Raw genomic sequence first — 22,710 nt, forward strand, 5'->3', positions numbered from 1 at the left:
ACTACATATTAAGCACATTTGTGGCAAGAGGAGCAGAAATGTGGAGCTTGCTCCCTTCTCTCCACGCATCGACCTAGCATTGCAGTGCCTCCGGGAACGGTGCACTCTGTTCTTACCCTTTAGAAAAGCAAACACTCAAGACCTGCTGGGAGACTTGGTGAGAAACCAGAGTCAGCTATTTGGACTCAATGTAAGTGGTTCAGGGATCTATCGCTTAAACAGGCTTAAAAGCCAATCACAGTAGTCAGTGCAGGAGCTAATAAAGACGTGTATAATTTTGGTTGCCAGATGGGGGCGGGGTGGGAATGTTGCATACTGGGCTCTGACATGCGGAAAGAAAAGGCCTACCGTGAAGGTGGTGAATGTGACCGAGAGGCTCCACCGCTGCTCTCCAACACAGGGCCATGCTGACTCTGGTTTCTCTTCATAACGCACAAGTCTTTCGCCTTTTACTAAAGACTTCCGTGGAGAGGAACAAACATGAGTTGAATATATTTTTGGCAGGCTTTGCTTCATGGGTGAGCCTTTTGAAATTGTGAAAAGTCAAAGAGCTGTCTAGGTCAGAAATCAAGCGTCCACAAAGGAGAGCTCGGGCGGAGGTGATAAGCAGCAGCCATCGTTATGCACACCTCCAAATGTGGCACCATATCAAGTGAGATTTGTGCCAAGAGCCTGGCGTGGACATCCAACACTTGGGGATTATCGCTTCTCGGCCTTTTGGCTAAGATCAAGTGTAGTATCTGTTCTTATCAGTTTAATATCTGATATGTTCTCTATATGAGGACTACATATTAAGCAGATTTTTGGAAAGAGGAGCAGAAATGTGGAGCTTGCTCCCTTCTCTCCACGCATTGACCTAGCATTGCAGTGCCGCTGGGAACGGTGCACTCTGTTCTTACCCTGTAGAAAAGCAAACACTCAAGACCTGCTGGTAGACTTGGTGAGAAACCAGAGTCAGCTATTTGGACCCAATGTAAGTGGTTCAGGGATCTATCGCTTAAACAGGCTTAAAAGCCAATCACAGTAGTCAGGGCAGGAGCTAATAAAGACGTGTATAATTTTGGTTGCCAAATGGGGGCGGGGTGGGAATGTTGCATACTGGGCTCTGACATGCGGAAAGAAAAGGCCTACCGTGAAGGTGGTGAATGTGACCGAGAGGCTCCACCGCTGCTCTCCAACACAGGGCCATGCTGACTCTGGTTTCTCTTCATAACGCACAAGTCTTTCGCCTTTTACTAAAGACTTCCGTGGAGAGGAACAAACATGAGTTGAATATATTTTTGGCAGGCTTTGCTTCATGGCTGAGCCTTTTGAAATTGTGAAAAGTCAAAGAGCTGTCTAGGTCAGAAATCAAGCGTCCACAAAGGAGAGCTCGGGCGGAGGTGATAAGCAGCAGCCATCGTTATGCACACCTCCAAATGTGGCACCATCTCAAGTGAGATTTGTGCCAAGAGCCTGGCGTGGACATCCAACACTTGGGGAATATCGCTTCTCGGCCTTTTGGCTAAGATCAAGTGTAGTATCTGTTCTTATCAGTTTAATATCTGATATGTCCTCTATATGAGGACTACATATTAAGCAGATTTTTGGCAAGAGGAGCAGAAATGTGGAGCTTGCTCCCTTCTCTCCACGCATCGACCTAGCATTGCAGTGCCGCTGGGAACGGTGCACTCTGTTCTTACCCTGTAGAAAAGCAAACACTCAAGACCTGCTGGGAGACTTGGTGAGAAACCAGAGTCAGCTATTTGGACTCAATGTAAGTGGTTCAGGGATCTATCGCTTAAACAGGCTTAGAAGCCAATCACAGTAGTCAGGGCAGGAGCTAATAAAGACGTGTATAATTTTGGTTGCCAGATGGGGGCGGGGTGGGAATGTTGCATACTGGGCTCTGACATGCGGAAAGAAAAGGCCTACCGTGAAGGTGGTGAATGTGACCGAGAGTCTCCACCGCTGCTCTCCAACACAGGGCCATGCTGACTCTGCTTTCTCTTCATAACGCACAAGTCTTTCGCCTTTTACTAAAGACTTCCGTGGAGAGGAACAAACATGAGTTGAATATATTTTTGGCAGGCTTTGCTTCATGGCTGAGCCTTTTGAAATTGTGAAAAGTCAAAGAGCTGTCTAGGTCAGAAATCAAGCGTCCACAAAGGAGAGCTCGGGCGGAGGTGATAAGCAGCAGCCATCGTTATGCACACCTCCAAATGTGGCACCATCTCAAGTGAGATTTGTGCCAAGAGCCTGGCGTGGACATCCAACACTTGGGGATTATCGCTTCTCGGCCTTTTGGCTAAGATCAAGTGTAGTATCTGTTCTTATCAGTTTAATATCTGATATGTCCTCTATATGAGGACTACATATTAAGCAGATTTTTGGCAAGAGGAGCAGAAATGTGGAGCTTGCTCCCTTCTCTCCACGCATCGACCTAGCATTGCAGTGCCGCTGGGAACGGTGCACTCTGTTCTTACCCTGTAGAAAAGCAAACACTCAAGACCTGCTGGGAGACTTGGTGAGAAACCAGAGTCAGCTATTTGGACCCAATGTAAGTGGTTCAGGGATCTATCGCTTAAACAGGCTTAAAAGCCAATCACAGTAGTCAGGGCAGGAGCTAATAAAGACGTGTATAATTTTGGTTGCCAGATGGGGGCGGGGTGGGAATGTTGCATACTGGGCTCTGACATGCGGAAAGAAAAGGCCTACCGTGAAGGTGGTGAATGTGACCGAGAGGCTCCACCGCTGCTCTCCAACACAGGGCCATGCTGACTCTGGTTTCTCTTCATAACGCACAAGTCTTTCGCCTTTTACTAAAGACTTCCGTGGAGAGGAACAAACATGAGTTGAGTATATTTTTGGCAGGCTTTGCTTCACGGCTGAGCCTTTTGAAATTGTGAAAAGTCAAAGAGCTGTCTAGGTCAGAAATCAAGCGTCCACAAAGGAGAGCTCGGGCGGAGGTGATAAGCAGCAGCCATCGTTATGCACACCTCCAAATGTGGCACCATATCAAGTGAGATTTGTGCCAAGAGCCTGGCGTGGACATCCAACACTTGGGGATTATCGCTTCTCGGCCTTTTGGCTAAGATCAAGTGTAGTATCTGTTCTTATCAGTTTAATATCTGATATGTCCTCTATATGAGGACTACATATTAAGCAGATTTTTGGCAAGAGGAGCAGAAATGTGGAGCTTGCTCCCTTCTCTCCACGCATCGACCTAGAATTGCAGTGCCGCTGGGAACGGTGCACTCTGTTCTTACCCTGTAGAAAAGCAAACACTCAAGACCTGCTGGTAGACTTGGTGAGAAACCAGAGTCAGCTATTTGGACCCAATGTAAGTGGTTCAGGGATCTATCGCTTAAACAGGCTTAAAAGCCAATCACAGTAGTCAGGGCAGGAGCTAATAAAGACGTGTATAATTTTGGTTGCCAGATGGGGGCGGGGTGGGAATGTTGCATACTGGGCTCTGACATGCGGAAAGAAAAGGCCTACCGTGAAGGTGGTGAATGTGACCGAGAGGCTCCACCGCTGCTCTCCAACACAGGGCCATGCTGACTCTGGTTTCTCTTCATAATGCACAAGTCTTTCGCCTTTTACTAAAGACTTCCGTGGAGAGGAACAAACATGAGTTGAGTATATTTTTGGCAGGCTTTGCTTCACGGCTGAGCCTTTTGAAATTGTGAAAAGTCAAAGAGCTGTCTAGGTCAGAAATCAAGCGTCCACAAAGGAGAGCTCGGGCGGAGGTGATAAGCAGCAGCCATCGTTATGCACACCTCCAAATGTGGCACCATATCAAGTGAGATTTGTGCCAAGAGCCTGGCGTGGACATCCAACACTTGGGGATTATCGCTTCTCGGCCTTTTGGCTAAGATCAAGTGTAGTATCTGTTCTTATCAGTTTAATATCTGATATGTCCTCTATATGAGGACTACATATTAAGCAGATTTTTGGCAAGAGGAGCAGAAATGTGGAGCTTGCTCCCTTCTCTCCACGCATCGACCTAGCATTGCAGTGCCGCTGGGAACGGTGCACTCTGTTCTTACCCTGTAGAAAAGCAAACACTCAAGACCTGCTGGTAGACTTGGTGAGAAACCAGAGTCAGCTATTTGGACCCAATGTAAGTGGTTCAGGGATCTATCGCTTAAACAGGCTTAAAAGCCAATCACAGTAGTCAGGGCAGGAGCTAATAAAGACGTGTATAATTTTGGTTGCCAGATGGGGGCGGGGTGGGAATGTTGCATACTGGGCTCTGACATGCGGAAAGAAAAGGCCTACCGTGAAGGTGGTGAATGTGACCGAGAGGCTCCATCGCTGCTCTCCAACACAGGGCCATGCTGACTCTGGTTTCTCTTCATAACGCACAAGTCTTTCGCCTTTTACTAAAGACTTCCGTGGAGAGGAACAAACATGAGTTGAATATATTTTTTGGCAGGCTTTGCTTCATGGCTGAGCCTTTTGAAATTGTGAAAAGTCAAAGAGCTGTCTATATGAGGACTACATATTAAGCAGATTTTTGGCAAGAGGAGCAGAAATGTGGAGCTTGCTCCCTTCTCTCCACGCATCGACCTAGCATTGCAGTGCCGCTGGGAACGGTGCACTCTGTTCTTACCCTGTAGAAAAGCAAACACTCAAGACCTGCTGGGAGACTTGGTGAGAAACCAGAGTCAGCTATTTGGACCCAATGTAAGTGGTTCAGGGATCTATCGCTTAAACAGGCTTAAAAGCCAATCACAGTAGTCAGGGCAGGAGCTAATAAAGACGTGTATAATTTTGGTTGCCAGATGGGGGCGGGGTGGGAATGTTGCATACTGGGCTCTGACATGCGGAAAGAAAAGGCCTACCGTGAAGGTGGTGAACGTGACCGAGAGTCTCCACCGCTGCTCTCCAACACAGGGCCATGCTGACTCTGGTTTCTCTTCATAACGCACAAGTCTTTCGCCTTTTACTAAAGACTTCCGTGGAGAGGAACAAACATGAGTTGAATATATTTTTGGCAGGCTTTGCTTCATGGCTGAGCCTTTTGAAATTGTGAAAAGTCAAAGAGCTGTCTAGGTCAGAAATCAAGCGTCCACAAAGGAGAGCTCGGGCGGAGGTGATAAGCAGCAGCCATCGTTATGCACACCTCCAAATGTGGCACCATCTCAAGTGAGATTTGTGCCAAGAGCCTGGCGTGGACATCCAACACTTGGGGATTATCGCTTCTCGGCCTTTTGGCTAAGATCAAGTGTAGTATCTGTTCTTATCAGTTTAATATCTGATATGTCCTCTATATGAGGACTACATATTAAGCAGAATTTTGGCAAGAGGAGCAGAAATGTGGAGCTTGCTCCCTTCTCTCCACGCATCGACCTAGCATTGCAGTGCCGCTGGGAACGGTGCACTCTGTCCTTACCCTGTAGAAAAGCAAACACTCAAGACCTGCTGGGAGACTTGGTGAGAAACCAGAGTCAGCTATTTGGACCCAATGTAAGTGGTTCAGGGATCTATCGCTTAAACAGGCTTAAAAGCCAATCACAGTGGTCAGGGCATGAGCTAATAAAGACGTGTATAATTTTGGTTGCCAGATGGGGGCGGGGTGGGAATGTTGCATACTGGGCTCTGACATGCGGAAAGAAAAGGCCTACAGTGAAGGTGGTGAATGTGACCGAGAGGCTCCACCGCTGCTCTCCAACACAGGGCCATGCTGACTCTGGTTTCTCTTCATAACGCACAAGTCTTTCGCCTTTTACTAAAGACTTCCGTGGAGAGGAACAAACATGAGTTGAATATATTTCTGGCAGGATTTGCTTCATGGCTGAGCCTTTTGAAATTGTGAAAAGTCAAAGAGCTGTCTAGGTCAGAAATCAAGCGTCCACAAAGGAGAGCTCGGGCAGAGGTGATAAGCAGCAGCCATCGTTATGCACACCTCCAAATGTGGCACCATATCAAGTGAGATTTGTGCCAAGAGCCTGGCGTGGACATCCAACACTTGGGGATTATCGCTTCTCGGCCTTTTGGCTAAGATCAAGTGTAGTATCTGTTCTTATCAGTTTAATATCTGATATGTCCTCTATATGAGGACTACATATTAAGCAGATTTTTGGAAAGAGGAGCAGAAATGTGGAGCTTGCTCCCTTCTCTCCATGCATTGACCTAGCATTGCAGTGCCGCTGGGAACGGTGCACTCTCTTCTTACCCTGTAGAAAAGCAAACACTCAAGACCTGCTGGTAGACTTGGTGAGAAACCAGAGTCAGCTATTTGGACCCAATGTAAGTGGTTCAGGGATCTATCGCTTAAACAGGCTTAACAGCCAATCACAGTAGTCAGGGCAGGAGCTAATAAAGACGTGTATAATTTTGGTTGCCAAATGGGGGCGGGGTGGGAATGTTGCATACTGGGCTCTGACATGCGGAAAGAAAAGGCCTACCGTGAAGGTGGTGAATGTGACCGAGAGGCTCCACTGCTGCTCTCCAACACAGGGCCATGCTGACTCTGGTTTCTCTTCATAACGCACAAGTCTTTCGCCTTTTACTAAAGACTTCCGTGGAGAGGAACAAACATGAGTTGAATATATTTTTGGCAGGCTTTGCTTCATGGCTGAGCCTTTTGAAATTGTGAAAAGTCAAAGAGCTGTCTAGGTCAGAAATCAAGCGTCCACAAAGGAGAGCTCGGGCGGAGGTGATAAGCAGCAGCCATCGTTATGCACACCTCCAAATGTGGCACCATATCAAGTGAGATTTGTGCCAAGAGCCTGGCGTGGACATCCAACACTTGGGGATTATCGCTTCTCGGCCTTTTGGCTAAGATCAAGTGTAGTATCTGTTCTTATCAGTTTAATATCTGATATGTCCTCTATATGAGGACTACATATTAAGCAGATTTTTGGCAAGAGGAGCAGAAATGTGGAGCTTGCTCCCTTCTCTCCACGCATCGACCTAGCATTGCAGTGCCGCTGGGAACGGTGCACTCTGTTCTTACCCTGTAGAAAAGCAAACACTCAAGACCTGCTGGGAGACTTGGTGAGAAACCAGAGTCAGCTATTTGGACCCAATGTAAGTGGTTCAGGGATCTATCGCTTAAACAGGCTTAAAAGCCAATCACAGTAGTCAGGGCAGGAGCTAATAAAGACGTGTATAATTTTGGTTGCCAGATGGGGGCGGGGTGGGAATGTTGCATACTGGGCTCTGACATGCGGAAAGAAAAGGCCTACCGTGAAGGTGGTGAACGTGACCGAGAGGCTCCACCGCTGCTCTCCAACACAGGGCCATGCTGACTCTGGTTTCTCTTCATAACGCACAAGTCTTTCGACTTTTACTAAAGACTTCCGTGGAGAGGAACAAACATGAGTTGAATATATTTTTGGCAGGCTTTGCTTCATGGCTGAGCCTTTTGAAATTGTGAAAAGTCAAAGAGCTGTCTAGGTCAGAAATCAAGCGTCCACAAAGGAGAGCTCGGGCGGAGGTGATAAGCAGCAGCCATCGTTATGCACACCTCCAAATGTGGCACCATCTCAAGTGAGATTTGTGCCAAGAGCCTGGCGTGGACATCCAACACTTGGGGATTATCGCTTCTCTGCCTTTTGGCTAAGATCAAGTGTAGTATCTGTTCTTATCAGTTTAATATCTGATATGTCCTCTATATGAGTACTACATATTAAGCAGATTTTTGGAAAGAGGAGCAGAAATGTGGAGCTTGCTCCCTTCTCTCCACGCATTGACCTAGCATTGCAGTGCCACTGGGAACGGTGCACTCTCTTCTTACCCTGTAGAAAAGCAAACACTCAAGACCTGCTGGTAGACTTGGTGAGAAACCAGAGTCAGCTATTTGGACCCAATGTAAGTGGTTCAGGGATCTATCGCTTAAACAGGCTTAAAAGCCAATCACAGTAGTCAGGGCAGGAGCTAATAAAGACGTGTATAATTTTGGTTGCCAGATGGGGGCGGGGTGGGAATGTTGCATACTGGGCTCTGATATGCGGAAAGAAAAGGCCTACCGTGAAGGTGGTGAATGTGACCGAGAGGCTCCACCGCTGCTCTCCAACACAGGGCCATGCTGACTCTTTCTCTTCATAACGCACAAGTCTTTCGCCTTTTACTAAAGACTTCCGTGGAGAGGAACAAACATGAGTTGAATATATTTCTGGCAGGATTTGCTTCATGGCTGAGCCTTTTGAAATTGTGAAAAGTCAAAGAGCTGTCTAGGTCAGAAATCAAGCGTCCACAAAGGAGAGCTCGGGCGGAGGTGATAAGCAGCAGCCATCGTTATGCACACCTCCAAATGTGGCACCATATCAAGTGAGATTTGTGCCAAGAGCCTGGCGTGGACATCCAACACTTGGGGATTATCGCTTCTCGGCCTTTTGGCTAAGATCAAGTGTAGTATCTGTTCTTATCAGTTTAATATCTGATATGTCCTCTATATGAGGACTACATATTAAGCAGATTTTTGGAAAGAGGAGCAGAAATGTGGAGCTTGCTCCCTTCTCTCCACGCATTGACCTAGCATTGCAGTGCCGCTGGGAACGGTGCACTCTCTTCTTACCCTGTAGAAAAGCAAACACTCAAGACCTGCTGGTAGACTTGGTGAGAAACCAGAGTCAGCTATTTGGACCCAATGTAAGTGGTTCAGGGATCTATCGCTTAAACAGGCTTAACAGCCAATCACAGTAGTCAGGGCAGGAGCTAATAAAGACGTGTATAATTTTGGTTGCCAAATGGGGGCGGGGTGGGAATGTTGCATACTGGGCTCTGACATGCGGAAAGAAAAGGCCTACCGTGAAGGTGGTGAATGTGACCGAGAGGCTCCACCGCTGCTCTCCAACACAGGGCCATGCTGACTCTGGTTTCTCTTCATAACGCACAAGTCTTTCGCCTTTTACTAAAGACTTCCGTGGAGAGGAACAAACATGAGTTGAATATATTTTTGGCAGGCTTTGCTTCATGGCTGAGCCTTTTGAAATTGTGAAAAGTCAAAGAGCTGTCTAGGTCAGAAATCAAGCGTCCACAAAGGAGAGCTCGGGCGGAGGTGATAAGCAGCAGCCATCGTTATGCACACCTCCAAATGTGGCACCATATCAAGTGAGATTTGTGCCAAGAGCCTGGCGTGGACATCCAACACTTGGGGATTATCGCTTCTCGGCCTTTTGGCTAAGATCAAGTGTAGTATCTGTTCTTATCAGTTTAATATCTGATATGTCCTGTTTATGAGGACTACATATTAAGCAGATTTTTGGCAAGAGGAGCAGAAATGTGGAGCTTGCTCCCTTCTCTCCACGCATCGACCTAGCATTGCAGTGCCGCTGGGAACGGTGCACTCTCTTCTTACCCTGTAGAAAAGCAAACACTCAAGACCTGCTGGGAGACTTGGTGAGAAACCAGAGTCAGCTATTTGGACCCAATGTAAGTGGTTCAGGGATCTATCGCTTAAACAGGCTTAAAAGCCAATCACAGTAGTCAGGGCAGGAGCTAATAAAGACGTGTATAATTTTGGTTGCCAGTAGGCAGCGGGGTGGGAATGTTGCATACTGGGCTCTGACATGCGGAAAGAAAAGGCCTACCGTGAAGGTGGTGAATGTGACCGAGAGGCTCCACCGCTGCTCTCCAACACAGGGCCATGCTGACTCTGGTTTCTCTCCATAACGCACAAGTCTTTCGCCTTTTACTAAAGACTTCCGTGGAGAGGAACAAACATGAGTTGAATATATTTTTGGCAGGCTTTGCTTCATGGCTGAGCCTTTTGAAATTGTGAAAAGTCAAAGAGCTGTCTAGGTCAGAAATCAAGCGTCCACAAAAGAGAGCTCGGGCGGAGGTGATAATCGTTATGCACACCTCCAAATGTGGCACCATATCAAGTGAGATTTGTGCCAAGAGCCTGGCGTGGACATCCAACACTTGGGGATTATCGCTTCTCGGCCTTTTGGCTAAGATCAAGTGTAGTATCTGTTCTTATCAGTTTAATATCTGATATGTCCTGTTTATGAGGACTACATATTAAGCAGATTTTTGGCAAGAGGAGCAGAAATGTGGAGCTTGCTCCCTTCTCTCCACGCATCGACCTAGCATTGCAGTGCCGCTGGGAACGGTGCACTCTGTTCTTACCCTGTAGAAAAGCAAACACTCAAGACCTGCTGGTAGACTTGGTGAGAAACCAGAGTCAGCTATTTGGACCCAATGTAAGTGGTTCAGGGATCTATCGCTTAAACAGGCTTGAAAGCCAATCACAGTAGTCAGGGCAGGAGCTAATAAAGACGTGTATAATTTTGGTTGCCAAATGGGGGCGGGGTGGGAATGTTGCATACTGGGCTCTGACATGCAGAAAGAAAAGGCCTACCGTGAAGGTGGTGAATGTGACCGAGAGGCTCCACCGCTGCTCTCCAACACAGGGCCATGCTGACTGGTTTCTCTTCATAACGCACAAGTCTTTCGCCTTTTACTAAAGACTTCCGTGGAGAGGAACAAACATGAGTTGAATATATTTTTGGCAGGCTTTGCTTCATGGCTGAGCCTTTTGAAATTGTGAAAAGTCATAGAGCTGTCTAGGTCAGAAATCAAGCGTCCACAAAGGAGAGCTCGGGCGGAGGTGATAAGCAGCAGCCATCGTTATGCACACCTCCAAATGTGGCACCATATCAAGTGAGATTTGTGCCAAGAGCCTGGCGTGGACATCCAACACTTGGGGATTATCGCTTCTCGGCCTTTTGGCTAAGATCAAGTGTAGTATCTGTTCTTATCAGTTTAATATCTGATATGTCCTCTATATGAGGACTACATATTAAGCAGATTTTTGGCAAGAGGAGCAGAAATGTGGAGCTTGCTCCCTTCTCTCCACGCATCGACCTAGCATTGCAGTGCCGCTGGGAACGGTGCACTCTGTTCTTACCCTGTAGAAAAGCAGACACTCAAGACCTGCTGGGAGACTTGGTGAGAAACCAGAGTCAGCTATTTTGACCCAATGTAATGGTTCAGGGATCTATCGCTTAAACAGGCTTAAAAGCCAATCACAGTAGTCAAGGCAGGAGCTAATAAAAACGTGTATAATTTTGGTTGCCAGATGGGGGCGGGGTGGGAATGTTGCATACTGGGCTCTGACATGCGGAAAGAAAAGGCCTACCGTGAAGGTGGTGAATGTGACCGAGAGGCTCCACCGCTGCTCTCCAACACAGGGCCATGCTGACTCTGGTTTCTCTTCATAACGCACAAGTCTTTCGCCTTTTACTAAAGTCTTCCGTGGAGAGGAACAAACATGAGTTGAATATATTTTTGGCAGGCTTTTCTTCATGGCTGAGCCTTTTGAAATTGTGAAAAGTCAAAGAGCTGTCTAGGTCAGAAATCAAGCGTCCACAAAGGAGAGCTCGGGCGGAGGTGATAAGCAGCAGCCATCGTTATGCACACCTCCAAATGTGGCACCATCTCAAGTGAGATTTGTGCCAAGAGCCTGGCGTGGACATCCAACACTTGGGGATTATCGCTTCTCGGCCTTTTGGCTAAGATCAAGTGTAGTATCTGTTCTAATCAGTTTAATATCTGATATGTCCTGTTTATGAGGACTACATATTAAGCAGATTTTTGGCAAGAGGAGCAGAAATGTGGAGCTTGCTCCCTTCTCTCCACGCATCGACCTAGCATTGCAGTCCCGCTGGGAACGGTGCACTCTGTTCTTACCCTGTAGAAAAGCAAACACTGAAGACCTGCTGGTAGACTTGGTGAGAAACCAGTCAGCTATTTGGACCCAATGTAAGTGGTTCAGGGATCTATCGCTTAAACAGGCTTAAAAGCCAATCACAGTAGTCAGGGCAGGAGCTAATAAAGACGTGTATAATTTTGGTTGCCAAATGGGGGCGGGGTGGGAATGTTGCATACTGGGCTCTGACATGCGGAAAGAAAAGGCCTACCGTGAAGGTGGTGAATGTGACCGAGAGGCTCCACCGCTGCTCTCCAACACAGGGCCATGCTGGCTCTGGTTTCTCTTCATAACGCACAAGTCTTTCGCCTTTTACTAAAGACTTCCGTGGAGAGGAACAAACATGAGTTGAATATATTTTTGGCAGGCTTTGCTTCATGGCTGAGCCTTTTGAAATTGTGAAAAGTCAAAGAGCTGTCTAGGTCAGAAATCAAGCGTCCACAAAGGAGAGCTCGGGCGGAGGTGATAAGCAGCAGCCATCGTTATGCACACCTCCAAATGTGGCACCATATCAAGTGAGATTTGTGCCAAGAGCCTGGCGTGGACATCCAACACTTGGGGATTATCGCTTCTCGGCCTTTTGGCTAAGATCAAGTGTAGTATCTGTTCTTATCAGTTTAATATCTGATATGTCCTGTTTATGAGGACTACATATTAAGCAGATTTTTGGCAAGAGGAGCAGAAATGTGGAGCTTGCTCCCTTCTCTCCACGCATCGACCTAGCATTGCAGTGCCGCTGGGAACGGTGCACTCTGTTCTTACCCTGTAGAAAAGCAAACACTCAAGACCTGCTGGTAGACTTGGTGAGAAACCAGAGTCAGCTATTTGGACCCAATGTAAGTGGTTCAGGGATCTATCGCTTAAACAGGCTTAAAAGCCAATCACAGTAGTCAGGGCAGGAGCTAATAAAGACGTGTATAATTTTGGTTGCCAGATGGGGGCGGGGTGGGAATGTTGCATACTGGGCTCTGACATGCGGAAAGAAAAGGCCTACCGTGAAGGTGGTGAATGTGACCGAGAGGCTCCACCGCTGCTCTCCAACACAGGGCCATGCTCACTCTGGTTTCTCTTCATAACGCACAAGTCTTTCGCCTTTTACTAAAGACTTCCGTGGAGAGGAACAAACATGAGTTGAATATATTTTTGGCAGGCTTTGCTTCATGGCTGAGCCTTTTGAAATTGTGAAAAGTCAAAGAGCTGTCTAGGTCAGAAATCAAGCGTCCACAAAAGAGAGCTCGGGCGGAGGTGATAAGCAGCAGCCATCGTTTTGCACACCTCCAAATGTGGCACCATATCAAGTGAGATTTGTGCCAAGAGCCTGGCGTGGACATCCAACACTTGGGGATTATCGCTTCTCGGCCTTTTGGCTAAGATCAAGTGTAGTATCTGTTCTTATCAGTTTAATATCTGATATGTCCTGTTTATGAGGACTACATATTAAGCAGATTTTTGGCAAGAGGAGCAGAAATGTGGAGCTTGCTCCCTTCTCTCCACGTATCGACCTAGCATTGCAGTGCCGCTGGGAATGGTGCACTCTGTTCTTACCCTGTAGAAAAGCAGACACTCAAGACCTGCTGGGAGACTTGGTGAGAAACCAGAGTCAGCTATTTTGACCCAATGTAATGGTTCAGGGATCTATCGCTTAAACAGGCTTAAAAGCCAATCACAGTAGTCAAGGCAGGAGCTAATAAAGACGTGTATAATTTTGGTTGCCAGATGGGGGCGGGGTGGGAATGTTGCATACTGGGCTCTGACATGCGGAAAGAAAAGGCCTACCGTGAAGGTGGTGAATGTGACCGAGAGGCTCCACCGCTGCTCTCCAACACAGGGCCATGCTGACTCTGGTTTCTCTTCATAACGCACAAGTCTTTCGCCTTTTACTAAAGTCTTCAGTGGAGAGGAACAAACATGAGTTGAATATATTTTTGGCAGGCTTTTCTTCATGGCTGAGCCTTTTGAAATTGTGAAAAGTCAAAGAGCTGTCTAGGTCAGAAATCAAGCGTCCACAAAGGAGAGCTCGGGCGGAGGTGATAAGCAGCAGCCATCGTTATGCACACCTCCAAATGTGGCACCATATCAAGTGAGATTTGTGCCAAGAGCCTGGCGTGGACATCCAACACTTGGGGATTATCGCTTCTCGGCCTTTTGGCTAAGATCAAGTGTAGTATCTGTTCTTATCAGTTTAATATCTGATATGTCCTCTATATGAGGACTACATATTAAGCAGATTTTTGGCAAGAGGAGCAGAAATGTGGAGCTTGCTCCCTTCTCTCCACGCATCGACCTAGCATTGCAGTGCCGCTGGGAACGGTGCACTCTGTTCTTACCCTGTAGAAAAGCAAACACTCAAGACCTGCTGGGAGACTTGGTGAGAAACCAGAGTCAGCTATTTGGACCCAATGTAAGTGGTTCAGGGATCTATCGCTTAAACAGGCTTAAAAGCCAATCACAGTAGTCAGGGCAGGAGCTAATAAAGACGTGTATAATTTTGGTTGCCAAATGGGGGCGGGGTGGGAATGTTGCATACTGGGCTCTGACATGCGGAAAGAAAAGGCCTACCGTGAAGGTGGTGAATGTGACCGAGAGTCTCCACCGCTGCTCTCCAACACAGGGCCATGCTGACTCTGGTTTCTCTTCATAACGCACAAGTCTTTCGCCTTTTACTAAAGACTTCCGTGGAGAGGAACAAACATGAGTTGAATATATTTTTGGCAGGCTTTGCTTCATGGCTGAGCCTTTTGAAATTGTGAAAAGTCAAAGAGCTTTTAGGTCAGAAATCAAGCGTCCACAAAGGAGAGCTCGGGCGGAGGTGATAAGCAGCAGCCATCGTTATGCACACCTCCAAATGTGGCACCATCTCAAGTGAGATTTGTGCCAAGAGCCTGGCGTGGACATCCAACACTTGGGGATTATCGCTTCTCGGCCTTTTGGCTAAGATCAAGTGTAGTATCTGTTCTTGTCAGTTTAATATCTGATATGTCCTCCATATGAGGACTACATATTAAGCAGATTTTTGGCAAGAGGAGCAGAAATGTGGAGCTTGCTCCCTTCTCTCCACGCATCGACCTAGCATTGCAGTGCCGCTGGGAACGGTGCACTCTGTTCTTACCCTGTAGAAAAGCAAACACTCAAGACCTGCTGGGAGACTTGGTGAGAAACCAGAGTCAGTTATTTGGACCCAATGTAAGTGGTTCAGGGATCTATCGCTTAAACAGGCTTAAAAGCCAATCACAGTAGTCAGGGCAGGAGCTAATAAAGACGTGTATAATTTTGGTTGCCAGATGGGGGCGGGGTGGGAATGTTGCATACTGGGCTCTGACATGCGGAAAGAAAAGGCCTACCGTGAAGGTGGTGAATGTGACCGAGAGGCTCCACCGCTGCTCTCCAACACAGGGCCATGCTGACTCTGGTTTCTCTTCATTATGCACAAGTCTTTCGCCTTTTACTAAAGACTTCCGTGGAGAGGAACAAACATGAGTCGAATATATTTTTGGCAGGCTTTGCTTCATGGCTGAGCCTTTTGAAATTGTGAAAAGTCAAAGAGCTGTCTAGGTCAGAAATCAAGCGTCCACAAAGGAGAGCTCGGGCGGAGGTGATAAGCAGCAGCCATCGTTATGCACACCTCCAAATGTGGCACCATATCAAGTGAGATTTGTGCCAAGAGCCTGGCGTGGACATCCAACACTTGGGGATTATCGCTTCTCGGCCTTTTGGCTAAGATCAAGTGTAGTATCTGTTCTTATCAGTTTAATATCTGATATGTCCTCTATATGAGGACTACATATTAAGCAGATTTTTGGCAAGAGGAGCAGAAATGTGGAGCTTGCTCCCTTCTCTCCACGCATCGACCTAGCATTGCAGTGCCGCTGGGAACGGTGCACTCTGTTCTTACCCTGTAGAAAAGCAAACACTAAAGACCTGCTGGGAGACTTGGTGAGAAACCAGAGTCAGCTATTTGGACCCAATGTAAGTGGTTCAGGGATCTATCGCTTAAACAGGCTTAAAAGCCAATCACAGTAGTCAGGGCAGGAGCAAATAAAGACGTGTATAATTTTGGTTGCCAAATGGGGGCGGGGTGGGAATGTTGCATACTGGGCTCTGACATGCGGAAAGAAAAGGCCTACCGTAAAGGTGGTGAATGTGACCGAGAGGCTCCACCACTGCTCTCCAACACAGGGCCATGCTGACTCTGGTTTCTCTTCATAACGCACAAGTCTTTCGCCTTTTACTAAAGACTTCCGTGGAGAGGAACAAACATGAGTTGAATATATTTTTGGCAGGCTTTGCTTCATGGCTGAGCCTTTTGAAATTGTGAAAAGTCAAAGAGCTGTCTAGGTCAGAAATCAAGCGTCCACAAAGGAGAGCTCGGGCGGAGGTGATAAGCAGCAGCCATCGTTATGCACACCTCCAAATGTGGCACCATATCAAGTGAGATTTGTGCCAAGAGCCTGGCGTGGACATCCAACACTTGGGGATTATCGCTTCTCGGCCTTTTGGCTAAGATCAAGTGTAGTATCTGTTCTTATCAGTTTAATATCTGATATGTCCTCTATATGAGGACTACATATTAAGCAGATTTTTGGCAAGAGGAGCAGAAATGTGGAGCTTGCTCCCTTCTCTCCACGCATCGACCTAGCATTGCAGTGCCGCTGGGAACGGTGCACTCTGTTCTTACCCTGTAGAAAAGCAAACACTCAAGACCTGCTGGGAGACTTGGTGAGAAACCAGAGTCAGCTATTTGGACCCAATGTAAGTGGTTCAGGGATCTATCGCTTAAACAGGCTTAAAAGCCAATCACAGTAGTCAGGGCAGGAGCTAATAAAGACGTGTATAATTTTGGTTGCCAAATGGGGGCGGGGTGGGAATGTTGCATACTGGGCTCTGACATGCGGAAAGAAAAGGCCTACCGTGAAGGTGGTGAATGTGACCGAGAGTCTCCACCGCTGCTCTCCAACACAGGGCCATGCTGACTCTGGTTTCTCTTCATAACGCACAAGTCTTTCGCCTTTTACTAAAGACTTCCGTGGAGAGGAACAAACATGAGTTGAATATATTTTTGGCAGGCTTTGCTTCATGGCTGAGCCTTTTGAAATTGTGAAAAGTCAAAGAGCTTTTAGGTCAGAAATCAAGCGTCCACAAAGGAGAGCTCGGGCGGAGGTGATAAGCAGCAGCCATCGTTATGCACACCTCCAAATGTGGCACCATCTCAAGTGAGATTTGTGCCAAGAGCCTGGCGTGGACATCCAACACTTGGGGATTATCGCTTCTCGGCCTTTTGGCTAAGATCAAGTGTAGTATCTGTTCTTGTCAGTTTAATATCTGATATGTCCTCCATATGAGGACTACATATTAAGCAGATTTTTGGCAAGAGGAGCAGAAATGTGGAGCTTGCTCCCTTCTCTCCACGCATCGACCTAGCATTGCAGTGCCGCTGGGAACGGTGCACTCTGTTCTTACCCTGTAGAAAAGCAAACACTCAAGACCTGCTGGGAGACTTGGTGAGAAACCAGAGTCAGTTATTTGGACCCAATGTAAGTGGTTCAGGGATCTATCGCTTAAACAGGCTTAAAAGCCAATCACAGTAGTCAGGGCAGGAGCTAATAAAGACGTGTATAATTTTGGTTGCCAGATGGGGGCGGGGTGGGAATGTTGCATACTGGGCTCTGACATGCGGAAAGAAAAGGCCTACCGTGAAGGTGGTGAATGTGACCGAGAGGCTCCACCGCTGCTCTCCAACACAGGGCCATGCTGACTCTGCTTTCTCTTCATTATGCACAAGTCTTTCGCCTTTTACTAAAGACTTCCGTGGAGAGGAACAAACATGAGTCGAATATATTTTTGGCAGGCTTTGCTTCATGGCTGAGCCTTTTGAAATTGTGAAAAGTCAAAGAGCTGTCTAGGTCAGAAATCAAGCGTCCACAAAGGAGAGCTCGGGCGGAGGTGATAAGCAGCAGCCATCGTTATGCACACCTCCAAATGTGGCACCATATCAAGTGAGATTTGTGCCAAGAGCCTGGCGTGGACATCCAACACTTGGGGATTACCGCTTTTCGGCCTTTTGGCTAAGATCAAGTGTAGTATCTGTTCTTATCAGTTTAATATCTGATATGTCCTCTATATGAGGACTACATATTAAGCAGATTTTTGGCAAGAGGAGCAGAAATGTGGAGCTTGCTCCCTTCTCTCCACGCATCGACCTAGCATTGCAGTGCCGCTGGGAACGGTGCACTCTGTTCTTACCCTGTAGAAAAGCAAACACTCAAGACCTGCTGGTAGACTTGGTGAGAAACCAGAGTCAGCTATTTGGACCCAATGTAAGTGGTTCAGGGATCTATCGCTTAAACAGGCTTAAAAGCCAATCACAGTAGTCAGGGCAGGAGCTAATAAAGACGTGTATAATTTTGGTTGCCAGATGGGGGCGGGGTGGGAATGTTGCATACTGGGCTCTGACATGCGGAAAGAAAAGGCCTACCGTGAAGGTGGTGAATGTGACCGAGAGGCTCCACCGCTGCTCTCCAACACAGGGCCATGCTGACTCTAGTTTCTCTTCATAACGCACAAGTCTTTCGCCTTTTACTAAAGACTTCCGTGGAGAGGAACAAACATGAGTTGAATATATTTTTGGCAGGCTTTGCTTCATGGCTGAGCCTTTTGAAATTGTGAAAAGTCAAAGAGCTGTCTAGGTCAGAAATCAATCGTCCACAAAGGAGAGCTCGGGCGGAGGTGATAAGCAGCAGCCATCGTTATGCACACCTCCAAATGTGGCACCATATCAAGTGAGATTTGTGCCAAGAGCCTGGCGTGCTCATCCAACACTTGGGGATTATCGCTTCTCGGCCTTTTGGCTAAGATCAAGTGTAGTATCTGTTCTTATCAGTTTAATATCTGATATGTCCTCTATATGAGGACTACATATTAAGCAGATTTTTGGCAAGAGGAGCAGAAATGTGGAGCTTGCTCCCTTCTCTCCACGCATCGACCTAGCATTGCAGTGCCGCTGGGAACGGTGCACTCTGTTGTTACCCTGTAGAAAAGCAAACACTCAAGACCTGCTGGGAGACTTGGTGAGAAACCAGAGTCAGCTATTTGGACCCAATGTAAGTGGTTCAGGGATCTATCGCTTAAACAGGCTTAAAAGCCAATCACAGTAGTCAGGGCAGGAGCTAATAAAGACGTGTATAATTTTGGTTGCCAGATGGGGGCGGGGTGGGAATGTTGCATACTGGGCTCTGACATGCGGAAAGAAAAGGCCTACCGTGAAGGTGGTGAATGTGACCGAGAGGCTCCACCGCTGCTCTCCAACACAGGGCCATGCTTACTCTGGTTTCTCTTCATAACGCACAAGTCTTTCGCCTTTTACTAAAGACTTCCGTGGAGAGGAACAAACATGAGTTGAATATATTTTTGGCAGGCTTTGCTTCATGGCTGAGCCTTTTGAAATTGTGAAAAGTCAAAGAGCTGTCTAGGTCAGAAATCAAGCGTCCACAAAGGAGAGCTCGGGCGGAGGTGATAAGCAGCAGCCATCGTTATGCACACCTCCAAATGTGGCACCATCTCAAGTGAGATTTGTGCCAAGAGCCTGGCGTGGACATCCAACACTTGGGGATTATCGCTTCTCGGCCTTTTGGCTAAGATCAAGTGTAGTATCTGTTCTTATCAGTTTAATATCTGATATGTCCTCTATATGAGGACTACATATTAAGCAGATTTTTGGCAAGAGGAGCAGAAATGTGGAGCTTGCTCCCTTCTCTGCACGCATCGACCTAGCATTGCAGTGCCGCTAGGAACGGTGCACTCTGTTCTTACCCTGTAGAAAAGCAAACACTCAAGACCTGCTGGGAGACTTGGTGAGAAACCAGAGTCAGCTATTTGGACCCAATGTAAGTGGTTCAGGGATCTATCGCTTAAACAGGCTTAAAAGCCAATCACAGTAGTCAGGGCAGGAGCTAATAAAGACGTGTATAATTTTGGTTGCCAGATGGGGGCGGGGTGGGAATGTTGCATACTGGGCTCTGACATGCGGAAAGAAAAGGCCTACCGTGAAGGTGGTGAATGTGACCGAGAGCCTCCACCGCTGCTCTCCAACACAGGGCCATGCTGACTCTGGTTTCTCTTCATAACGCACAAGTCTTTCGCCTTTTACTAAAGACTTCCGTGGAGAGGAACAAACATGAGTTGAATATATTTTTGGCAGGCTTTGCTTCATGGCTTAGCCTTTTGAAATTGTGAAAAGTCAAAGAGCTGTCTAGGTCAGAAATCAAGCGTCCACAAAGGAGAGCTCGGGCGGAGGTGATAAGCAGCAGCCATCGTTATGCACACCTCCAAATGTGGCACCATCTCAAGTGAGATTTGTGCCAAGAGCCTGGCGTGGACATCCAACACTTGGGGATTATCGCTTCTCGGCCTTTTGGCTAAGATCAAGTGTAGTATCTGTTCTTATCAGTTTAATATCTGATATGTCCTCTATGTGAGGACTACATATTAAGCAGATTTTTGGCAAGAGGAGCAGAAATGTGGAGCTTGCTCCCTTCTCTCCACGCATCGACCTAGCATTGCAGTGCCGCTGGGAACGGTGCACTCTGTTCTTACCCTGTAGAAAAGCAAACAGTCAAGACCTGCTGGGAGACTTGTTGAGAAACCAGAGTCAGCTATTTGGACCCAATGTAAGTGGTTCAGGGATCTATCGCTTAAACAGGCTTAAAAGCCAATCACAGTAGTCAGGGCAGGAGCTAATAAAGACGTGTATAATTTTGGTTGCCAAATGGGGGCGGGGTGGGAATGTTGCATACTGGGCTCTGACATGCGGAAAGAAAAGGCCTACCGTAAAGGTGGTGAATGTGACCGAGAGTCTCCACCGCTGCTCTCCAACACAGGGCCATGCTGACTCTGGTTTCTCTTCATAACGCACAAGTCTTTCGCCTTTTACTAAAGACTTCCGTGGAGAGGAACAAATATGAGTTGAATATATTTTTGGCAGGCTTTGCTTCATGGCTGAGCCTTTTGAAATTGTGAAAAGTCAAAGAGCTGTCTAGGTCAGAAATCAAGCGTCCGCAAAGGAGAGCTTGGGCGGAGGTGATAAGCAGCAGCCATCGTTATGCACACCTCCAAATGTGGCACCATCTCAAGTGAGATTTGTGCCAAGAGCCTGGCGTGGACATCCAACACTTGGGGATTATCGCTTCTCTGCCTTTTGGCTAAGATCAAGTGTAGTATCTGTTCTTATCAGTTTTATATCTGATATGTCCTCTATGTGAGGACTACATATTAAGCAGATTTTTGGCAAGAGGAGCAGAAATGTGGAGCTTGCTCCCTTCTCTCCACGCATCGACCTAGCATTGCAGTGCCGCTGGGAACGGTGCACTCTGTTCTTACCCTGTAGAAAAGCAAACACTCAAGACCTGCTGGGAGACTTGGTGAGAAACCAGAGTCAGCTATTTGGACCCAATGTAAGTGGTTCAGGGATCTATCGCTTAAACAGGCTTAAAAGCCAATCACAGTAGTCAGGGCAGGAGCTAATAAAGACGTGTATAATTTTGGTTGCCAGATGGGGGCGGGGTGGGAATGTTGCATACTGGGCTCTGACATGCGGAAAGAAAAGGCCTACCGTGAAGGTGGTGAATGTGACCGAGAGGCTCCATCGCTGCTCTCCAACACAGGGCCATGCTGACTCTGGTTTCTCTTCATAACGCACAAGTCTTTCGCCTTTTACTAAAGACTTCCGTGGAGAGGAACAAACATGAGTTGAATATATTTTTGGCAGGCTTTGCTTCATGGCTGAGCCTTTTGAAATTGTGAAAAGTCAAAGAGCTGTCTAGGTCAGAAATCAAGCGTCCACAAAGGAGAGCTCGGGCGGAGGTGATAAGCAGCAGCCATCGTTATGCACACCTCCAAATGTGGCACCATATCAAGTGAGATTTGTGCCAAGAGCCTGGCGTGGACATCCAACACTTGGGGATTATCGCTTCTCGGCCTTTTGGCTAAGATCAAGTGTAGTATCTGTTCTTATCAGTTTAATATCTGATATGTCCTCTATATGAGGACTACATATTAAGCAGATTTTTGGCAAGAGGAGCAGAAATGTGGAGCTTGCTCCCTTCTCTCCACGCATCGACCTAGCATTGCAGTGCCGCTGGGAACGGTGCACTCTGTTCTTACCCTGTAGAAAAGCAAACACTCAAGACCTGCTGGGAGACTTGGTGAGAAACCAGAGTCAGCTATTTGGACCCAATGTAAGTGGTTCAGGGATCTATCGCTTAAACAGGCTTAAAAGCCAATCACAGTAGTCAGGGCAGGAGCTAATAAAGACGTGTATAATTTTGGTTGCCAGATGGGGGCGGGGTGGGAATGTTGCATACTGGGCTCTGACATGCGGAAAGAAAAGGCCTACCGTGAAGGTGGTGAATGTGACCGAGAGGCTCCACCGCTGCTCTCCAACACAGGGCCATGCTGACTCTGGTTTCTCTTCATAACGCACAAGTCTTTCGCCTTTTACTAAAGACTTCCGTGGAGAGGAACAAACATGAGTTGAATATATTTTTGGCAGACTTTGCTTCATGGCTGAGCCTTTTGAAATTGTGAAAAGTCAAAGAGCTGTCTAGGTCAGAAATCAAGCGTCCACAAAATAGAGCTCGGGCGAAGGTGATAAGCAGCAGCCATCGTTATGCACACCTCCAAATGTGGCACCATCTCAAGTGAGATTTGTGCCAAGAGCCTGGCGTGGACATCCAACACTTGGGGATTATCGCTTTTCGGCCTTTTGGCTAAGATCAAGTGTAGTATCTGTTCTTATCAGTTTAATATCTGATATGTCCTCTATATGAGGACTACATATTAAGCAGATTTTTGGCAAGAGGAGCAGAAATGTGGAGCTTGCTCCCTTCTCTCCACGCATCGACCTAGCATTGCAGTGCTGCTGGGAAAGGTGCACTCTGTTCTTACCCTGTAGAAAAGCAAACACTCAAGACCTGCTGGGAGACTTGGTTAGAAACCAGAGTCAGCTATTTGGACCCAATGTAAGTGGTTCAGGGATCTATCGCTTAAACAGGCTTAAAAGCCAATCACAG

General features: G+C 47.2%; 58 non-coding genes across 58 annotated transcripts in view; all 58 read left to right on the forward strand.

Annotated features, from left to right (window-relative positions):
• The window catches only part of LOC133016464 (U2 spliceosomal RNA), a 192-nt gene extending 82 nt beyond the window's left edge, over nt 1-110 (forward strand). The window contains exon 1 of the small nuclear RNA XR_009681845.1: nt 1-110. This exon is cut by the window's left edge and continues 82 nt beyond it. This is a non-coding gene — a small nuclear RNA (U2 spliceosomal RNA).
• A 298-nt stretch (nt 111-408) lies between these two features.
• On the forward strand, nt 409-521 carry LOC133016851 (U5 spliceosomal RNA). Its single transcript, XR_009682203.1, has one exon. It is a non-coding gene; the product is annotated as a U5 spliceosomal RNA (small nuclear RNA).
• Nucleotides 522-701: 180 nt separating this feature from the next.
• On the forward strand, nt 702-893 carry LOC133016218 (U2 spliceosomal RNA). Its single transcript, XR_009681611.1, has one exon. It is a non-coding gene; the product is annotated as a U2 spliceosomal RNA (small nuclear RNA).
• A 298-nt stretch (nt 894-1,191) lies between these two features.
• Nucleotides 1,192-1,304, forward strand: LOC133016564 (U5 spliceosomal RNA). Its single transcript, XR_009681931.1, has one exon. It is a non-coding gene; the product is annotated as a U5 spliceosomal RNA (small nuclear RNA).
• Nucleotides 1,305-1,484: 180 nt separating this feature from the next.
• On the forward strand, nt 1,485-1,676 carry LOC133017305 (U2 spliceosomal RNA). Its single transcript, XR_009682624.1, has one exon. It is a non-coding gene; the product is annotated as a U2 spliceosomal RNA (small nuclear RNA).
• A 298-nt stretch (nt 1,677-1,974) lies between these two features.
• Nucleotides 1,975-2,087, forward strand: LOC133016853 (U5 spliceosomal RNA). Its single transcript, XR_009682205.1, has one exon. It is a non-coding gene; the product is annotated as a U5 spliceosomal RNA (small nuclear RNA).
• A 180-nt stretch (nt 2,088-2,267) lies between these two features.
• LOC133017306 (U2 spliceosomal RNA) lies at nt 2,268-2,459 on the forward strand. Its single transcript, XR_009682625.1, has one exon. It is a non-coding gene; the product is annotated as a U2 spliceosomal RNA (small nuclear RNA).
• Nucleotides 2,460-2,757: 298 nt separating this feature from the next.
• Nucleotides 2,758-2,870, forward strand: LOC133016873 (U5 spliceosomal RNA). Its single transcript, XR_009682225.1, has one exon. It is a non-coding gene; the product is annotated as a U5 spliceosomal RNA (small nuclear RNA).
• Nucleotides 2,871-3,050: 180 nt separating this feature from the next.
• LOC133016286 (U2 spliceosomal RNA) lies at nt 3,051-3,242 on the forward strand. Its single transcript, XR_009681675.1, has one exon. It is a non-coding gene; the product is annotated as a U2 spliceosomal RNA (small nuclear RNA).
• A 298-nt stretch (nt 3,243-3,540) lies between these two features.
• LOC133016948 (U5 spliceosomal RNA) lies at nt 3,541-3,653 on the forward strand. Its single transcript, XR_009682298.1, has one exon. It is a non-coding gene; the product is annotated as a U5 spliceosomal RNA (small nuclear RNA).
• A 180-nt stretch (nt 3,654-3,833) lies between these two features.
• Nucleotides 3,834-4,025, forward strand: LOC133017307 (U2 spliceosomal RNA). The gene has a single exon (XR_009682626.1). It is a non-coding gene; the product is annotated as a U2 spliceosomal RNA (small nuclear RNA).
• Nucleotides 4,026-4,323: 298 nt separating this feature from the next.
• LOC133016518 (U5 spliceosomal RNA) lies at nt 4,324-4,437 on the forward strand. The gene has a single exon (XR_009681888.1). It is a non-coding gene; the product is annotated as a U5 spliceosomal RNA (small nuclear RNA).
• Nucleotides 4,438-4,889: 452 nt separating this feature from the next.
• LOC133016566 (U5 spliceosomal RNA) lies at nt 4,890-5,002 on the forward strand. Its single transcript, XR_009681933.1, has one exon. It is a non-coding gene; the product is annotated as a U5 spliceosomal RNA (small nuclear RNA).
• Nucleotides 5,003-5,182: 180 nt separating this feature from the next.
• LOC133016219 (U2 spliceosomal RNA) lies at nt 5,183-5,374 on the forward strand. The gene has a single exon (XR_009681612.1). It is a non-coding gene; the product is annotated as a U2 spliceosomal RNA (small nuclear RNA).
• A 298-nt stretch (nt 5,375-5,672) lies between these two features.
• On the forward strand, nt 5,673-5,787 carry LOC133016944 (U5 spliceosomal RNA). Its single transcript, XR_009682294.1, has one exon. It is a non-coding gene; the product is annotated as a U5 spliceosomal RNA (small nuclear RNA).
• A 178-nt stretch (nt 5,788-5,965) lies between these two features.
• On the forward strand, nt 5,966-6,157 carry LOC133017298 (U2 spliceosomal RNA). Its single transcript, XR_009682617.1, has one exon. It is a non-coding gene; the product is annotated as a U2 spliceosomal RNA (small nuclear RNA).
• A 298-nt stretch (nt 6,158-6,455) lies between these two features.
• On the forward strand, nt 6,456-6,568 carry LOC133016567 (U5 spliceosomal RNA). Its single transcript, XR_009681934.1, has one exon. It is a non-coding gene; the product is annotated as a U5 spliceosomal RNA (small nuclear RNA).
• Nucleotides 6,569-6,748: 180 nt separating this feature from the next.
• Nucleotides 6,749-6,940, forward strand: LOC133017309 (U2 spliceosomal RNA). Its single transcript, XR_009682628.1, has one exon. It is a non-coding gene; the product is annotated as a U2 spliceosomal RNA (small nuclear RNA).
• A 298-nt stretch (nt 6,941-7,238) lies between these two features.
• On the forward strand, nt 7,239-7,351 carry LOC133016952 (U5 spliceosomal RNA). The gene has a single exon (XR_009682302.1). It is a non-coding gene; the product is annotated as a U5 spliceosomal RNA (small nuclear RNA).
• A 180-nt stretch (nt 7,352-7,531) lies between these two features.
• LOC133016403 (U2 spliceosomal RNA) lies at nt 7,532-7,723 on the forward strand. Its single transcript, XR_009681786.1, has one exon. It is a non-coding gene; the product is annotated as a U2 spliceosomal RNA (small nuclear RNA).
• Nucleotides 7,724-8,021: 298 nt separating this feature from the next.
• On the forward strand, nt 8,022-8,133 carry LOC133016988 (U5 spliceosomal RNA). The gene has a single exon (XR_009682334.1). It is a non-coding gene; the product is annotated as a U5 spliceosomal RNA (small nuclear RNA).
• Nucleotides 8,134-8,311: 178 nt separating this feature from the next.
• LOC133017295 (U2 spliceosomal RNA) lies at nt 8,312-8,503 on the forward strand. The gene has a single exon (XR_009682614.1). It is a non-coding gene; the product is annotated as a U2 spliceosomal RNA (small nuclear RNA).
• A 298-nt stretch (nt 8,504-8,801) lies between these two features.
• LOC133016568 (U5 spliceosomal RNA) lies at nt 8,802-8,914 on the forward strand. Its single transcript, XR_009681935.1, has one exon. It is a non-coding gene; the product is annotated as a U5 spliceosomal RNA (small nuclear RNA).
• A 180-nt stretch (nt 8,915-9,094) lies between these two features.
• LOC133016361 (U2 spliceosomal RNA) lies at nt 9,095-9,286 on the forward strand. Its single transcript, XR_009681746.1, has one exon. It is a non-coding gene; the product is annotated as a U2 spliceosomal RNA (small nuclear RNA).
• A 298-nt stretch (nt 9,287-9,584) lies between these two features.
• LOC133016546 (U5 spliceosomal RNA) lies at nt 9,585-9,697 on the forward strand. The gene has a single exon (XR_009681915.1). It is a non-coding gene; the product is annotated as a U5 spliceosomal RNA (small nuclear RNA).
• Nucleotides 9,698-9,867: 170 nt separating this feature from the next.
• On the forward strand, nt 9,868-10,059 carry LOC133016390 (U2 spliceosomal RNA). The gene has a single exon (XR_009681773.1). It is a non-coding gene; the product is annotated as a U2 spliceosomal RNA (small nuclear RNA).
• Nucleotides 10,060-10,355: 296 nt separating this feature from the next.
• On the forward strand, nt 10,356-10,468 carry LOC133016979 (U5 spliceosomal RNA). The gene has a single exon (XR_009682326.1). It is a non-coding gene; the product is annotated as a U5 spliceosomal RNA (small nuclear RNA).
• A 180-nt stretch (nt 10,469-10,648) lies between these two features.
• On the forward strand, nt 10,649-10,840 carry LOC133017311 (U2 spliceosomal RNA). The gene has a single exon (XR_009682629.1). It is a non-coding gene; the product is annotated as a U2 spliceosomal RNA (small nuclear RNA).
• Nucleotides 10,841-11,137: 297 nt separating this feature from the next.
• On the forward strand, nt 11,138-11,250 carry LOC133016881 (U5 spliceosomal RNA). The gene has a single exon (XR_009682233.1). It is a non-coding gene; the product is annotated as a U5 spliceosomal RNA (small nuclear RNA).
• Nucleotides 11,251-11,430: 180 nt separating this feature from the next.
• On the forward strand, nt 11,431-11,622 carry LOC133016448 (U2 spliceosomal RNA). Its single transcript, XR_009681830.1, has one exon. It is a non-coding gene; the product is annotated as a U2 spliceosomal RNA (small nuclear RNA).
• Nucleotides 11,623-11,918: 296 nt separating this feature from the next.
• On the forward strand, nt 11,919-12,031 carry LOC133016847 (U5 spliceosomal RNA). The gene has a single exon (XR_009682199.1). It is a non-coding gene; the product is annotated as a U5 spliceosomal RNA (small nuclear RNA).
• Nucleotides 12,032-12,211: 180 nt separating this feature from the next.
• Nucleotides 12,212-12,403, forward strand: LOC133016392 (U2 spliceosomal RNA). The gene has a single exon (XR_009681775.1). It is a non-coding gene; the product is annotated as a U2 spliceosomal RNA (small nuclear RNA).
• A 298-nt stretch (nt 12,404-12,701) lies between these two features.
• Nucleotides 12,702-12,814, forward strand: LOC133016793 (U5 spliceosomal RNA). The gene has a single exon (XR_009682147.1). It is a non-coding gene; the product is annotated as a U5 spliceosomal RNA (small nuclear RNA).
• A 180-nt stretch (nt 12,815-12,994) lies between these two features.
• On the forward strand, nt 12,995-13,186 carry LOC133016428 (U2 spliceosomal RNA). The gene has a single exon (XR_009681810.1). It is a non-coding gene; the product is annotated as a U2 spliceosomal RNA (small nuclear RNA).
• Nucleotides 13,187-13,483: 297 nt separating this feature from the next.
• LOC133016971 (U5 spliceosomal RNA) lies at nt 13,484-13,596 on the forward strand. Its single transcript, XR_009682320.1, has one exon. It is a non-coding gene; the product is annotated as a U5 spliceosomal RNA (small nuclear RNA).
• Nucleotides 13,597-13,776: 180 nt separating this feature from the next.
• LOC133017312 (U2 spliceosomal RNA) lies at nt 13,777-13,968 on the forward strand. Its single transcript, XR_009682630.1, has one exon. It is a non-coding gene; the product is annotated as a U2 spliceosomal RNA (small nuclear RNA).
• A 298-nt stretch (nt 13,969-14,266) lies between these two features.
• LOC133016569 (U5 spliceosomal RNA) lies at nt 14,267-14,379 on the forward strand. Its single transcript, XR_009681936.1, has one exon. It is a non-coding gene; the product is annotated as a U5 spliceosomal RNA (small nuclear RNA).
• A 179-nt stretch (nt 14,380-14,558) lies between these two features.
• On the forward strand, nt 14,559-14,750 carry LOC133016312 (U2 spliceosomal RNA). The gene has a single exon (XR_009681700.1). It is a non-coding gene; the product is annotated as a U2 spliceosomal RNA (small nuclear RNA).
• A 298-nt stretch (nt 14,751-15,048) lies between these two features.
• LOC133016878 (U5 spliceosomal RNA) lies at nt 15,049-15,161 on the forward strand. Its single transcript, XR_009682230.1, has one exon. It is a non-coding gene; the product is annotated as a U5 spliceosomal RNA (small nuclear RNA).
• Nucleotides 15,162-15,341: 180 nt separating this feature from the next.
• On the forward strand, nt 15,342-15,533 carry LOC133017313 (U2 spliceosomal RNA). The gene has a single exon (XR_009682631.1). It is a non-coding gene; the product is annotated as a U2 spliceosomal RNA (small nuclear RNA).
• Nucleotides 15,534-15,831: 298 nt separating this feature from the next.
• LOC133016570 (U5 spliceosomal RNA) lies at nt 15,832-15,944 on the forward strand. Its single transcript, XR_009681937.1, has one exon. It is a non-coding gene; the product is annotated as a U5 spliceosomal RNA (small nuclear RNA).
• A 180-nt stretch (nt 15,945-16,124) lies between these two features.
• Nucleotides 16,125-16,316, forward strand: LOC133017314 (U2 spliceosomal RNA). The gene has a single exon (XR_009682632.1). It is a non-coding gene; the product is annotated as a U2 spliceosomal RNA (small nuclear RNA).
• Nucleotides 16,317-16,614: 298 nt separating this feature from the next.
• On the forward strand, nt 16,615-16,727 carry LOC133016572 (U5 spliceosomal RNA). The gene has a single exon (XR_009681939.1). It is a non-coding gene; the product is annotated as a U5 spliceosomal RNA (small nuclear RNA).
• Nucleotides 16,728-16,906: 179 nt separating this feature from the next.
• On the forward strand, nt 16,907-17,098 carry LOC133016313 (U2 spliceosomal RNA). Its single transcript, XR_009681701.1, has one exon. It is a non-coding gene; the product is annotated as a U2 spliceosomal RNA (small nuclear RNA).
• A 298-nt stretch (nt 17,099-17,396) lies between these two features.
• On the forward strand, nt 17,397-17,509 carry LOC133016954 (U5 spliceosomal RNA). Its single transcript, XR_009682304.1, has one exon. It is a non-coding gene; the product is annotated as a U5 spliceosomal RNA (small nuclear RNA).
• Nucleotides 17,510-17,689: 180 nt separating this feature from the next.
• LOC133016369 (U2 spliceosomal RNA) lies at nt 17,690-17,881 on the forward strand. Its single transcript, XR_009681753.1, has one exon. It is a non-coding gene; the product is annotated as a U2 spliceosomal RNA (small nuclear RNA).
• Nucleotides 17,882-18,179: 298 nt separating this feature from the next.
• Nucleotides 18,180-18,292, forward strand: LOC133016857 (U5 spliceosomal RNA). Its single transcript, XR_009682209.1, has one exon. It is a non-coding gene; the product is annotated as a U5 spliceosomal RNA (small nuclear RNA).
• Nucleotides 18,293-18,472: 180 nt separating this feature from the next.
• Nucleotides 18,473-18,664, forward strand: LOC133017315 (U2 spliceosomal RNA). Its single transcript, XR_009682633.1, has one exon. It is a non-coding gene; the product is annotated as a U2 spliceosomal RNA (small nuclear RNA).
• A 298-nt stretch (nt 18,665-18,962) lies between these two features.
• On the forward strand, nt 18,963-19,075 carry LOC133016539 (U5 spliceosomal RNA). The gene has a single exon (XR_009681907.1). It is a non-coding gene; the product is annotated as a U5 spliceosomal RNA (small nuclear RNA).
• A 180-nt stretch (nt 19,076-19,255) lies between these two features.
• Nucleotides 19,256-19,447, forward strand: LOC133016284 (U2 spliceosomal RNA). Its single transcript, XR_009681673.1, has one exon. It is a non-coding gene; the product is annotated as a U2 spliceosomal RNA (small nuclear RNA).
• A 298-nt stretch (nt 19,448-19,745) lies between these two features.
• LOC133016827 (U5 spliceosomal RNA) lies at nt 19,746-19,857 on the forward strand. The gene has a single exon (XR_009682180.1). It is a non-coding gene; the product is annotated as a U5 spliceosomal RNA (small nuclear RNA).
• Nucleotides 19,858-20,038: 181 nt separating this feature from the next.
• Nucleotides 20,039-20,230, forward strand: LOC133016161 (U2 spliceosomal RNA). The gene has a single exon (XR_009681559.1). It is a non-coding gene; the product is annotated as a U2 spliceosomal RNA (small nuclear RNA).
• Nucleotides 20,231-20,528: 298 nt separating this feature from the next.
• LOC133016528 (U5 spliceosomal RNA) lies at nt 20,529-20,641 on the forward strand. The gene has a single exon (XR_009681897.1). It is a non-coding gene; the product is annotated as a U5 spliceosomal RNA (small nuclear RNA).
• A 180-nt stretch (nt 20,642-20,821) lies between these two features.
• On the forward strand, nt 20,822-21,013 carry LOC133016314 (U2 spliceosomal RNA). Its single transcript, XR_009681702.1, has one exon. It is a non-coding gene; the product is annotated as a U2 spliceosomal RNA (small nuclear RNA).
• A 298-nt stretch (nt 21,014-21,311) lies between these two features.
• LOC133016573 (U5 spliceosomal RNA) lies at nt 21,312-21,424 on the forward strand. The gene has a single exon (XR_009681940.1). It is a non-coding gene; the product is annotated as a U5 spliceosomal RNA (small nuclear RNA).
• Nucleotides 21,425-21,604: 180 nt separating this feature from the next.
• On the forward strand, nt 21,605-21,796 carry LOC133017316 (U2 spliceosomal RNA). The gene has a single exon (XR_009682634.1). It is a non-coding gene; the product is annotated as a U2 spliceosomal RNA (small nuclear RNA).
• A 298-nt stretch (nt 21,797-22,094) lies between these two features.
• Nucleotides 22,095-22,207, forward strand: LOC133016828 (U5 spliceosomal RNA). Its single transcript, XR_009682181.1, has one exon. It is a non-coding gene; the product is annotated as a U5 spliceosomal RNA (small nuclear RNA).
• A 180-nt stretch (nt 22,208-22,387) lies between these two features.
• Nucleotides 22,388-22,579, forward strand: LOC133016412 (U2 spliceosomal RNA). Its single transcript, XR_009681795.1, has one exon. It is a non-coding gene; the product is annotated as a U2 spliceosomal RNA (small nuclear RNA).
• Nucleotides 22,580-22,710: the final 131 nt, after the last annotated feature.

Source organism: Limanda limanda, chromosome 12, assembly GCF_963576545.1.
Source record: "Limanda limanda chromosome 12, fLimLim1.1, whole genome shotgun sequence".
Classification (NCBI taxonomy): Eukaryota; Metazoa; Chordata; class Actinopteri; order Pleuronectiformes; family Pleuronectidae; genus Limanda; species Limanda limanda.